Below are 13205 nucleotides of genomic sequence, written 5' to 3' on the forward strand. Positions count from 1 at the left end.
GTGTTGCCAAAGAATATTGACTATACCATGGAATGTCAAAAGAACAAACAAATCTGTCTTGGAAGATGTATAACTGGAATGCTTCTTAAAAACGAGGATAGTGAGACTTTGTCTTACGTACTTCGGACATGTTATCTGGAGGGACCAGTCCTTGGAGAAGGTCGGCGGAAAAGAAGACCCTCAACGAGATAGATTGACGAAGTGGCTGCTGAAATTGCAAGGATGGCACAGGACTGGGCAATGTTCTGTTGGACGTAGGGTCGCTATGAGTCAGAACTGACTCAGTGGCACCTAACAACATTACTTAAATTTGATTTCAGCTTCTGTTACTTTAGTGTTTCAAAATTATATAAATCACACGGTAGACAGGAAGCAACATTGCAAGGGGGAAAATGTTTTATGTATAATGTTTTATGACTGATATCTTGTCTAATAAACTAATTTTGATATTGCTTTTATAGTAAGAAAAAAAATTATCCTTAAAACTCATAAATGGTTCCAAACTTGGTCAGGCGAATAAACCATTTTTAACAATCAGGCAAAATACAGAACTGGAGAAGTACATTTATTATTCTAAATTACAGTGTTCAGAAAATAACCAGAGCTCATTAGAATTAAAAAATACAAATGGCCTTTTTCACAGCACCTACTGACATATTCTTAAATAATATCCATTAATATATTTTACAGGGAAAGTGCTTCAACAACCGAGGCATGTAAACTCTATGAATGTATAACATTTTTCCTAAGTATCATTGTATTTGATTGGATTCATTTGTAAGTCCAACAATAAATCTTGAAAGAGGAAGAAAATATAGGCATAAAGCTTAGCTCAATCATTGGTCAAAATTGCAGTTGTTGTTGTTAGGTGTCCTCAACTTGTCCTGGTCTGTCTTAGTCTGGAAGCTCAGGTGAAACCTGTCCACCATGGGTGACCCTGCTGGTATTTGAATACCAGTGGCATAGCTTCCAGCATCACAGAAACACACAAGCCCCCACGGTAAGACAAACTGACAGAGGTCTTCATTAGTGTGATGATGTAAAGAGAAGAGAGAGGGCTTTTACATTTAAAAGCCAATGGTAACTTTCTGGACTAGAGTTTGAACCAAACAAGATTTTTTTGATATTCTGGTCCTGATTTTGTTTTAGAACATTCCGAACTCTTTGAAATGGGGAAAAGCTGTTGAAGTCAAGTCTCGTATTAGGTAATAAGGTCAAATTTCAGATTACCCATTGCCTTCAAGTTGATCCCAACTCATAGTGATCCTATAGGACAGAGTAGAACTGTCCCATAGGGTTTCCAAGGCTATAATCTTTATGTAAGTGGACTGCAACATCTTTCTTCCTCAGAGCTGCTGGTGGGTTGGAACCTCTGACCTTCCCTTGGCAGCCGAGCACTTAACCACTGTGCCACCAGAGCTCCTTAAACTTCATATTAAGTATACAAAGTTCCAACTGGCAGAACTACTTACTGCCTTAGCATCTCAGAGTGAAATAGTCTTCTAGGACAACGTTTTTTAAATTTTCAGCTCATGACCTAATACACCAGTATATACCAGTTGTCTGCAGAGTCAGTTCCAACTCATGGAAACCCCATGTGTGTCAAAGTAGAACTGTGCTCCGTAGGGTTTTCAATGGCTTTTTTTGAGAGAGAGGAAAGTTACATTCTGGCACCTAAAACTTAAAGAGGTGAGTTTCCCATCATTGAAAATATTCAAACAGAAAGGTTTCCTATAATTGGGATGGGGGCGGGGCGGGAGATTAGGAGGGAGGACAAAGTCTGGTGTTTTGGTGTTCTAAGTAGTGCCCAGATCCTTTGAGCCTATATTATGATCTTTTTTTATATGAAAACATTTTAAATCTATGCCCCTATATTAGGCCCTGATTTTATTCAACTGTCCCTTGTTCAGTGACTCCTGGTATCCTGACAAGTGTTTCAAAACAATATTTTTGTCTACAACCTAATACACACACACATGAAACTGAAATGGAGCTTTTATGAAACAATTCTTACTCTTAATTCATGCAGAAAACTTTATTTTTAAATTCTATTTACTTTTTAAAATGTTGGTATCAAATCACTAAACTGATTTTAAGACCAATTACTACATCAGGGCAGTTCGAATCCACCCTCAGGAGAAAGGCCTAGTGATCTACTTAAGAAAAACCGCCATTGAAAACCCTGTGGAGCACAGTTCCGCTCTGACACACATGGGGTTGCCATGAGTCGGAGTTAACTCCACGGACAACTGGTGTATACCAGTATATTAGTTCATGAGCCGAAATTAAAAGGACACTGTCCTAGAAGACTATTTCACGTCTTCTCTATCTCAAAGCCTCCTGACACTTTCTATCCTCACCCTCAGCTGCTGACCTGGCTTCTTATTTCACTGAGGAAATAGAAGCAGTCACAGGAGAACTTCCACAGATCCACACTGCTACCATTTCCAGTCACTCCACATCTGTCCCTGTTCTCGTCCCCTTCCCCTCCTGCTACCATGGGTGACCTGTTTGAGCACCTACCTAAGGTCAGCCCCTCCGCTGGTGCACCAGATCCTACCCCTTCACCTAGGATTATGGCTCCAACAATTCCCCTTTCCCCTTTATCATCCCCTCTCCTCTCTCTGGAACACTTTTGTATACAAAGAAACCATTTCCCATCCTTGAAAAACAAAAACAAAATCTCTTGACCTCCTACTGGCCCGCTTCAGCTACCGCTTTTGCCTCTCCTGAACTCCAGACTTGTATAAACAACGGCCTATTTGAATCTCCAGGTGAATGCCTCATGTTGTTAGCTGGCCTTGCGTGGGCTCCAGACTGATGGTGACCCCAAGCATAGAAGAACAAAATGCTGCCCCGTCCTGCTCCATTCCCATGGCCATTTGCCGATCAGACCCTTGTGATCCATACTGGTTTTCACTGGCTGGTTTTCAGCAGTAGATCTCTAGACCTTTCCTTCTGCCTCTTCTTAGTCTGGGAGCCCTGCTGGAACCTGGGCAGCATTATGCTGGAACCTGGGCAGCATTACAGCAAAACACAGGCCTTCGCTGACTGACGGGTGGTGGCTGCACATGGGGTTCATTGGCCAGGGAATTTGAGGTGTGCTAGTGGCGCAGTGGTTAAGAACTCGGCTGCTAACCAAAAGGTCGGCAGTTCAAATCTACCGGTTGCTCCTTGGAAACCCTATGGGGAGTTCTACTCCGTCCTATAGGGTCGCTATGAGTTGGAATCGACTTTATAGCAACTTTTTTTTTTTTTTTTTTAGTGAGACATTCAGGATTGGTGGTTCAGTGATAGAATTCTCACCTTCGACGTGGGAGACCCAGGTTCCTCAGACATCTCAAATTCAACATGTGCAAGACTACACTCGCCTGCCTCATTCATCTCCAGTTATGTGAATGGCAACTCCTTGGTTCCTCTTGCTCAGGCCAAAAACCTTGGCATCATCCTTGACTTCCATCTTTCTTACTCCATATCCAAGCCATCAGAAAACACTGCCGTTCTACCTTCAAATTATATCTGAAATCCAACCACTTCTCATCACTCCCACCCCAAACAACCTGATCCAGGCCACTGTCATCTTTCCCCTGGATAGATGCACCAACCTCCTAATGGTGTCCTAGCTTCTGATCTTGTCCCTCTACAATCTCTTCTCAACATTGCAGCCAAAACGATCCTTTCCAAATGGAAGACAGACCATGTCAACGTCTCTGACTGAAAACCTCCATTTTCTCAGAATAAAAGTCAAAACATTTTCAGTTGTCAAAAAGTTCTTCATTATCATCCCCTGCCCCGGCTCGCCCCACTGACAGCTTCTACTACACAATAGGATGCATATTGTTTCTTTAATACCCCGTGGCATTTGCTCTTGCAATTCACCCCATGGCGTTTGCTCTTGCAGTTCCCGTTGCCTGGAATACTTATCCCCTAAATACCAGCTGCTCCACAGGAGGAAACACCTGGCAATCAGCTCCCATAAAGATTCTGACCCATTGCCATCAGTCCATTCCAACTCATAACAGCCCTATAGGACAGAGTAGAACTGCCCCATGGGGTTTCCAAGGAGCAGCTGGTGGATTTGAACCACTGACTTTTTGGTTAGCCGCTGAGTTCTTAATCACTGCACTACCAAAACAAACAAACAAGAAAAAAAAAAAAAAAACATTGCCATTGAGTCGGTTCTGACTCATAGTGACCCTATAGCCACCAAGGCCTCCCATAAAGATTACAGCCTAGGAAACCCTATGGGGGCTGCTCTGTCCTATAGGGTCACTATGAATTCAAATCGACTAGAAAGCACACGACAAAAAATACAACCAGGAGTCCCTGGGTGGTGCAAACTGTTAATGTGCTCAACTGCTAACTGAAACACTGGAGGCCTGAGTCCACCCAGAGACTCCTCAGAAGACAGTCCTGGTGATTAGTTCCCAAACATCAGCCATGGAAAACCCTGTGGAGCACAGTCCTATTCTGACACACGTGGGGTCACCATGAATCAGAACCGACTCACTGGCAGCTGGATCAATACCAGCAGGGCTCACTCTCATTTCTTTAATGTCTCTCACTTCTTTCAGGTCTCTGTTCAAGGCCATTTCCTTAGGGGTGTCTTCCCTGACTGCCATTGTAAGTTAGCAATCCCCTTTATTCCCCTTCCCAAGCTCCCTATTCCTCTTCCGCTGTTGGATTTTTCTCCTTCTGGCACCCTGTGTACTTAAATTGTTTATCTGTCCTCCCCATTAGACCACAAGTTCCATGAAAGAACATCATTTCGTTCACTGCTGCATCCTTCATGCTTAGAACAATGCCTGACACAAAGTAGGCACTCAGTAGTTGCCAAGTACATAATCAGAAGGAAACTGGACTCCACAGGGCAAGACTCTCAGTTTTAGGAAGCCAGAGTCAGAACTCCAGGCTCTAGGAACTGGGGTATTTAAGAAAGACATTGAAACATAGGAGTTGATTACAGGAGCTTGATAAAAAAGATGGAGTCAGGAGTCCAACTCTTAGAAACAGAACAGGTTCAGGCAGGATGGCAATAAGACCCAGGTGATACTGAGCCTCTCAGCTACTGGTTTCTTATTGTTGCACAGCCTGTAAGTATAACTGACCCCAGAGAATGGGAATGGGTAAAGCCTTTACATAGGAAATTATTAGGCATGCCTTAGAAAATAGAAATGCAGGTCCATCCTGATACTGTCTAACTTTAGGATGCTTTATTAACACAGCAGCCCAGAGTAGTACCATCCTCAATTACTTCTTATTCTTCTACTTTCCTAAACATTCCTTCATAATCTCCCCCATGACCTTCTTCCTCTCAGTGTATCCCTTACATTTTGGAGCTTCTTAACCTGTTGCTGTCAAGTCAGCTCTGACTCATGGCAACCCGATATGTGACAGAGTATAACTACGCTTCATAGGCTTTTCAATGGATGACTTTTTGGAAGTAGATTGCCAGGCCTTTCTTCCGAGGCACCCCGAGGGGACTTGAACCTCCAGCCTTCTGGGTAGCAGCTAAGAGTACTAACCTTTGTACCACCCAGCTTCTTAGGCTTATATTATTTGCCCTCTTCTCTATTTCTACACACTATTTCTAGATGACCTTATTCACTATCATGTTTTCAACTATCATCTATATGCTAATGTTTTCCAAATCCATCTCTAGTCCCGAGATCCAAACTCATATTTCCAACTGCCTATTAAATAGCTAGACCTGGGTGTCCCTCAGACACTTCAACTCAATATGTCCGTACCTGAAGTTACCGTCTTCCCCCGAACCTGCTCTTCTTCCTTAGCACTTTATCTGAGCTAATGGCCTCATCACACACCAGTTTCTCAAGCTAGAAACATGAGTCATCCCCTTCCTCCTTCTCTTTTGCCATCCAAGTACAATTGGTTACTAAATCAAGTCAATCCTACTCCAGAATGTTTGCTCAAATGTGGTGTCTTCAATCCTTCTCTTCCACCTGTGCCTTAGCTCTCAATCTCTTCTCTATCCTTCCCTCTGGCATAGGCTCTTAGCAAGTCTCCCTATCAGTTTATCTTCTGAATACCCTCCCTGTTATAGTCCCCCCAAACAGGCAAACAAACAAAAAACAACTATGATCCTGTCACAACATCCTCATCAATAAACAGCTCCATAGCCCCCACAGTATGAAGTCCAAACTTGCTAGTGGACAGTACCCTTCAGAACTTATTTGCAGCTTGCCTCTTTACCTTTATCTTATGTCACCTTCCCATACTACCAGATCCTCTGAATCAGCCATGCCATTTCATAGCTCTGTGCCTTTGCACACGCTGTTTCTACATCCTGGAATTCCCTTCCCCTCTTTTAACATAGCTGATGCTTCCTTTCTTGGAAGAAGTACAACCAGAATGCTCTGTAGAAGCAAGGGTGGCAAGACTATATCTTACGTACTTTGGCTGTGTTGTCAGTAGAGATCAGTCTCTGGAGAAGGAAATCACACTTGGTAAGGTACAGGGTCAATGAAAAAAAGGAAGACCCTTAATGACATGCATTGACACAGTGGCTACAACAATGGGCTCAAGCATAACAACATTTGTGGGCATAACATAGGACCGGGCAGTGTTTCATTCTGTTATACACAGGGTCGTTATGAGTTGAAACTGACTGGATGGCATGTAACAACAACGCTTCCTTAACTTTCAAGAGTCAGCTCAGATGCCATTCTTTCTTGACTTCCTATGGACAGTTAGTTGAGCTATGCTTTCACGACATTGTCCTAATTTTTTTTTTTTTTTACTATAACTCATATCGCATAAGCAATAATTATCTTTTTTCCTTGACCATCTTCCCCATTAGGCCCTGAGTATGTTATAGGTCATGGATTTTCCTTTATATATCTCCACATTCCCCTTGCTGGCCACTTCCATAGCACCTGCCACACAAGCGGCCAGTAAATATGTGTCGATTAGTATTTGCCTGACGAATGCTATAAGAAGGAAAGAGAAAAGGAAGGAAAGGACAGAAGAAAAGGAGAGGGAAGAAAGGAAGGAAGGAGGGAGATGTCTCCAAAGCACACTTACAAGGACAGGTGCCATTTTGTAGGGAACTATAGGATTTTTGACTTAACGTTTGCTGGAGAAAAAATTAAATTACCAGACCATAAGAACAACAACAAAATATTTTATTTCTTCTTCCAAGATTTTCTTTGGCGATACCAAACTAAAATGTCCATTCTGATTATCATGCCATACAAGGATGAAACCATTAACAGGAGAAAATATCTAGAATCTTTACATAGGTGCAAAATGTGGCTCCCAAACACAACAAAAGGCTCCATAGGTAGTGTCACCCTTTGTGATGCCTGGGAGACTTGTCATCCAACCCTAGTACCCCCACATATGAGAGAAGGCTTCAACTTCTGGGCTGTTTGCTGCCACAAGGTTCACGAGCATTTCAGTAGACTTACTGTTCTGTTGATGCTTGCCTTTTGTCTTTAGCCAACTTGATTAGATTATGAGTCTTTGGTGGCAGTAGCTATGCCTTATATATTCCTCTATTTTCCTAGTTCTTGTCAATTCATTCATGTATCCAGCAACTATTTATTGAGTGCCTACTGTGTGTGAGACACTGTGCTGGGTACTAGGGGTACAACAGAAAACACATATAGTGCTCTGCCAAAACCAAAAAAACCCAAACCCATTTCCATCATGTCGATCCTCACTCATAGCAACCCTATAGAACATAGTACAGCTGCCCCATAGAGTTTCCAAGGACTGTCTGGTAGATTCAAACTGCCAACTTTTTGGTTAGCAGCGGTAGCTTTTAACCACTATGCCACCAGGGTTTGCACGTGTAGTCATAGAGGCTGTAAATAATTGTTTATTGTTGATGCCAGTTATGTTAATTCTCAACCCTAATTGTCTAAACTGGGTCAGAAACAGTGAAATTCTAGGCTGGACAAAAACTATGAAGTTCATAGAAGAAAAAATAGGATCAACACTAGAGGCCCTAATACAAGGCATTAACAAGATACAAGCCATAACCAACAACACACAAACTCCAGAAGATAAGCTAGATAACTGGCATCTTCTGAAAATTAAACACTTAATGCTCATCAAAAGACTTCACCAGAAGAATAAAAAGAGAACCTACAGACTGGGAAAAAATTTTGGGCTATTACAAATCAGACAAAGGTCTAATCTCTAAAATCTACAAGAAAATTCAACACCTCTACAAAAAAAACACAAATAATCTAATTAAGAAATGGGCAAAGGAAATGAACAGACACTTCACCAAAGAAGATATTCAAGCAGCCAACAGACACATGAAGAAATGCTTGTGATCACCAGCCATTAGAGAAATGCAAATCAAAACCACAATGAGATACATCTTGCCCCAGCATTACTGGCATGAAAAAAAAAAAAAAAAACAGGAAATAACACATGTTGGAGAGCCTGAGGGGAGATCAGAACTCTTATGCAGTGCTAGTTGGAGTGCAAAATGATACAACCAATTTGGAAAACGATATGGTGCTTCCTTAGAAAGCTAGAAATAGGAATACTATATGATCCAGCAATCCCAGTCCTAGGAATATATTCTAGAGAAATAAGAGTCATCATATGAATAGACATATGTACACCCATGTTCATTGCAGCATTGTTCACAATAGCAAAAAGATGGAAACAACCTGGGTGCCCATCAACAGAAGAATGGATAATCAAACTGTGGTACATACACACAATGGAGTATTACACAACAATAAAGAATGATGAATTTGTGAAGCATCTCATAAAATGCATGAATCTGGAGGACATTATGCTGAGTGAAATAAGTCAATCACAAAAGGACAAATGTTGTACAAGACGATTACTGTAAAAACTCATAAGAAGGTTTACACACAAAAAGAAACAATCTTTGGTGGTTATGAGGGAGGGGAGAGGTAGGGATGGAAAAACACTAAATAGACAATAGTTAAGTGGTAACTTTGGTGAGGGGTAAGACAGTACACAATACTGGGGAAGCCAGACAAATTGTACAAGGCAAGGTCATGGAAGCTCCACAGACACATCCAAACTCCCTGAGGGACTAAATTGCTGGGCTGAGAGATGTGGGGACCTATGGTCTCCGGGAACAACTAGCTCAATTGGCATAACATAGTGTATAGAGAAAATATTCTACATTCTACTTTGGTAAGTAGTGTCTGGGGTCTTAAAAGACTGTGAGCGGCTATCTAGGATATTCCAATGGTCTCACCCCTTCGGGAGCAAGGAAGAATGAAGAAAAGTAAAGATACAGGGGAAAGATTAGTCCAAAGGACTAACGGACCACATCTACCACAGCCTCCACCAGACTGAGTCCAGTACAAGTAGATGGTGCCTGGCTACCACCTCTGACTGCTCTGACAAGGATCACAATAGAGGGTCTTGGACAGAGCTGGAGAAAAAATGTAGAACAAAATTCTCACTCAGAAAGAAAGATCAGACTTGTTGGCCTGATGGAGACTGGAGAAACCAGTATGGCTTCCAGACACCCTTTCAGCTCAGTAATGAAGTCACTCCTAAAGTTCACCCTTCAGCCAAAGATTGGACAGGCCCATAAAACAAAATGAGACTGAAGGGGCACACCAGCCCAGGTGCAAGGACTAGAAGGCAGGAGGGGACAGGAAAATAACAGGGAACCCAAGTTTGAGAAGGGAGAATGTTGACATGTCGTGGGGTTCTTAAATAATGTTGTAGAACAATATGTGTACTGACTGTTTAATGAAAAGCTAGTTTGTTCTGTAAACCTTCATCTAAAGTACAATAAAAAATTTCTAAAAAAATGAAAAAAGAAATTCTAGGCTGGACATGACCTACTAAATTGGAGTTGTATTGCTGCAACACAACCTTGCTGGGCTCACTGTGGGTGGAGTCACCGTGGTGAATATAGAATACTGATGTAAGGCAAATTTAGCAGAAAGGCAGAAGAAAAGTTTCAGTTACACACCAGAACACTGCATAATCCTAGCTTTTAATGGGATTATCTCCTTTTCTTGTTCCAGTATGCTTTGTGAGATTTTAGTTTGGTATTGCCAAGGAAGATAGATAAAGCAGATAATATTACTATTATTTTTATAGTTGTAAAACCAAAATCCAGAAACAAAGTGATTTGCTTCATGTAGTTTGCATAGGGCCCCTCAGAAGACAGGCCTAGAGATCTGCTTCTGAAGGGTCACAGCCTTGGAAGCTCTATGGGACAGTTCTCTGCACACATGGGGTCGTCATGAGTCGGAATGCACTCAATGGCAACTAACAGCAGCAACAACAGTTGGTGTAGTCTGGGTTTATTGCCTCATCTCCTCATTTCTCAGCCCCTTGCTCCATTAGTTGGCCTTCAGGCTAGCCCCAGAGACAAAAGAGAAGGAGGAGCTGTCTACCTGGGCAAGATAAAGCCATGGTGGCAGTTCCTGTTATGGACTGAATTGCATTCCACCAAAAATATACATTGAAGTCTTAATCCCTATACATGACCCTATACATGAACATGACCCTGTTTGGGAATAGGGTTTCTCTTTTTTTATGTTATCTAGCTCATACCAGAGAGGGCGGATCCTAAACTTAATCTCTTCTGAGTGGTGTCTTATAAAAACAGCAAAAGATACAACTTACACAAACAAGGGAAGATAAAGGCCATGTGACCAAGGAGACAGATGCACCTAGAAGTTCAGGAATGCCAAAGACTGCAGGCAGCTACTAGAAGCTGAAAGAGACAAAGATACTCCCCTAGAGCTGGTGCCCTAAATTCAAACATCTAGCCTCCTGAACTGAGAGACAATAAATTCCTGTTCTTTACAGCCAACCACTTGTGGTAGTTTTTATTACAGCAGCATTAGGTAACGAAGGAGCATTGTTGCTGCAATGGTTAAGTGCTTGGCTGCTAACCGAAAGGTTGGTGGTTCAAACCCACTCAGTGGCTCTGTGGAAGAAAGACTTGGCAGTCTGCTGCCATAAGGGTTACAGCTTAGAAAACCCGACGGGGCAGTTCTACTCTGTCACATGGGGTCACTATGAGTTGGAAATGACTTGACAGCACCTGACAACAACAACAGGTAACTAAGATATGCTCTAGAAACAACAATAGTTGTTAGCTGCCATCATCAGTGGGATCCATAGGGTTTTCACTGGTTGATTTTCGGAAGTTAATCACCTGGCCTTTTTTCCTAGTCTCTCAGTTCCACTGAAACCTGTTCAGCATCATAGCAACAGGCAAGCCTCCACTGACAGGCAGGTGATGGCTGCACATGAGGTGCATTGGTTGGGAATTGAACCTGGGTCTCCTGCACAGTAGGTTGAGAATTCTATCACTGAACCACCATTGAGATAAGAGAGCCTTCTCAGTAATACATAACTAGAGGAATAAAAATTGGCAACATTGACCTCAGAGGGGAAGTATCTTATTTTTGAAATATATGTCCCACAAAAACTCAGAAATATTCCTCAAATGTACTTACTCATTTTTCTCCTATTAAAAGAATGAAGCATGGCAGATTTGCCCAATTTAATATATTATTTGATTTCTTGACTGCTGCTTTCATGGGCATTGATTGTGGATCCAAGTAAAATGAAATCCTTGACAACTTCAATCTTTTCTCTGTTTGTCCTGATGTTGGTTATTGGTCCAGTTGTGATTTTTGTTTTTTTTATTTTGAAGTGTAATCCATACTGAAGGCTGTGGTCTTTGGTCTTGGTCTTCATTAGTAAGCGTTTCAAGTCCTCTTCACGTTTGAGTTTGTCCTAGTGTGATGGCTTGCATGTTGCTGTGATGCTGGAAGCTATGTCACCAGTATATCAGATACCAGCAGGGTCATCTGTGGTGGACAAGTTTCAGCAAAGCTTCCAGACTAAGACAGACTGGGTAGAAGAACCTGGCAATTTGCTTCCGAAAAAATTGGGCAGTGAAAACTTTATGGATTGCAACAGAACATTATCTGAGGAAAAGGGACGTTTGATTTCAGGTCAGGTTAATGCACCATCCTTATCACTACCCATTCATTTTATTGACTGTCTACTTCCTGTGAGTTGCTCTGGAGAGGATCATAGGCCTTTATGTCACTTTTCCTTGTCTCCAAATGTCATTTATAAATCATTGTACTAAGTTTGGAAAACATAATCCAAAAACAATAAAAAGAAACATAGACCTCAATTTTCAATAGAAAATCAACAACAACAACAAAAATTTAGGCAAACTTGAATGGGAAAAAAGAAACTCTAGGAGATTTTCAGAAGGATGTGTCTCGTCTACATGAAAATACTAATACATTTAGAACGATGATTGATCCATACTTGTTCCAGAGAGAGAGAGAATTGTGGAATGGTGGACACACAAGGGCTGAGGAGTCAGAGACCTGGCTTTTAATCCCAGCTCCCTCAGTTAACTTGTGACTTTGACAAATTTTGGGAACCTGACTTTTCTCATCTGTGGAACAAAGATGAAACAATCATCAACTGTCAAGTGAAGGATGTTGTAAAGGTGATTAGCAATATTTTAAGTAGTCTTGCAAAGTGTTTGACACAGTGGACGTGTTTAAAAACAAAGCCCAAACCCAGTAGCTATCATCTGCCATGCAGTTTAAGGTAAAGAGTAGACTAGAAAGTAAGCTACAAGAATACAACAGTAGTCCTGGGGGTGGAGAACAGAAGCAAAATCCTCAAACAGTATGCAAAGGGATGACGGCAGTGGAAGTGAAAATGAAAATGGTGGGATAAATCCAAAGGAAAATGGAAAAGGAGAGGCTAAATTTCTCCTTCACCTGGAAAAGGAAGGAAAAAATTCTGAAAGTTCATTGTTAAACACATTCAGTGACAAATTAATCCCTCTAAAAAGACCAGTGGTGGAGTAGGGCAAACCCCAGCTGTAAGGATGAAGCTGAATTCCAGTACTAGTTCTGACGCCTACTGGATGGAGTGTTAACCAGGGCAAGTTAACCATTCTCATGCTATGTTTTCTATTAAATAACATGTGAACGCATGTATGAAAAACAGTGCTGCCACTGTGTCTAGCCCCACTTAAAGTCAGTGCATTAGTTTCCTGGGTCCACCTTAACAAATTACTACAAACTGTGTAAACAATTCTCTCACAGTTCTGGAGGCCAGAAATCTGTTATCAATGTACCTGTAGGCCATGCTCCCTCTCAAGGTTCTAGGGAAGAATCTTTCCTTGCCTCTTAGTTTTTGGTGGCTGTTGGCAATCCTTAGTGTTTCTT

Source organism: Elephas maximus, chromosome 5 (genome assembly GCF_024166365.1).
Source record: "Elephas maximus indicus isolate mEleMax1 chromosome 5, mEleMax1 primary haplotype, whole genome shotgun sequence".
NCBI lineage: Eukaryota > Metazoa > Chordata > Mammalia > Proboscidea > Elephantidae > Elephas > Elephas maximus.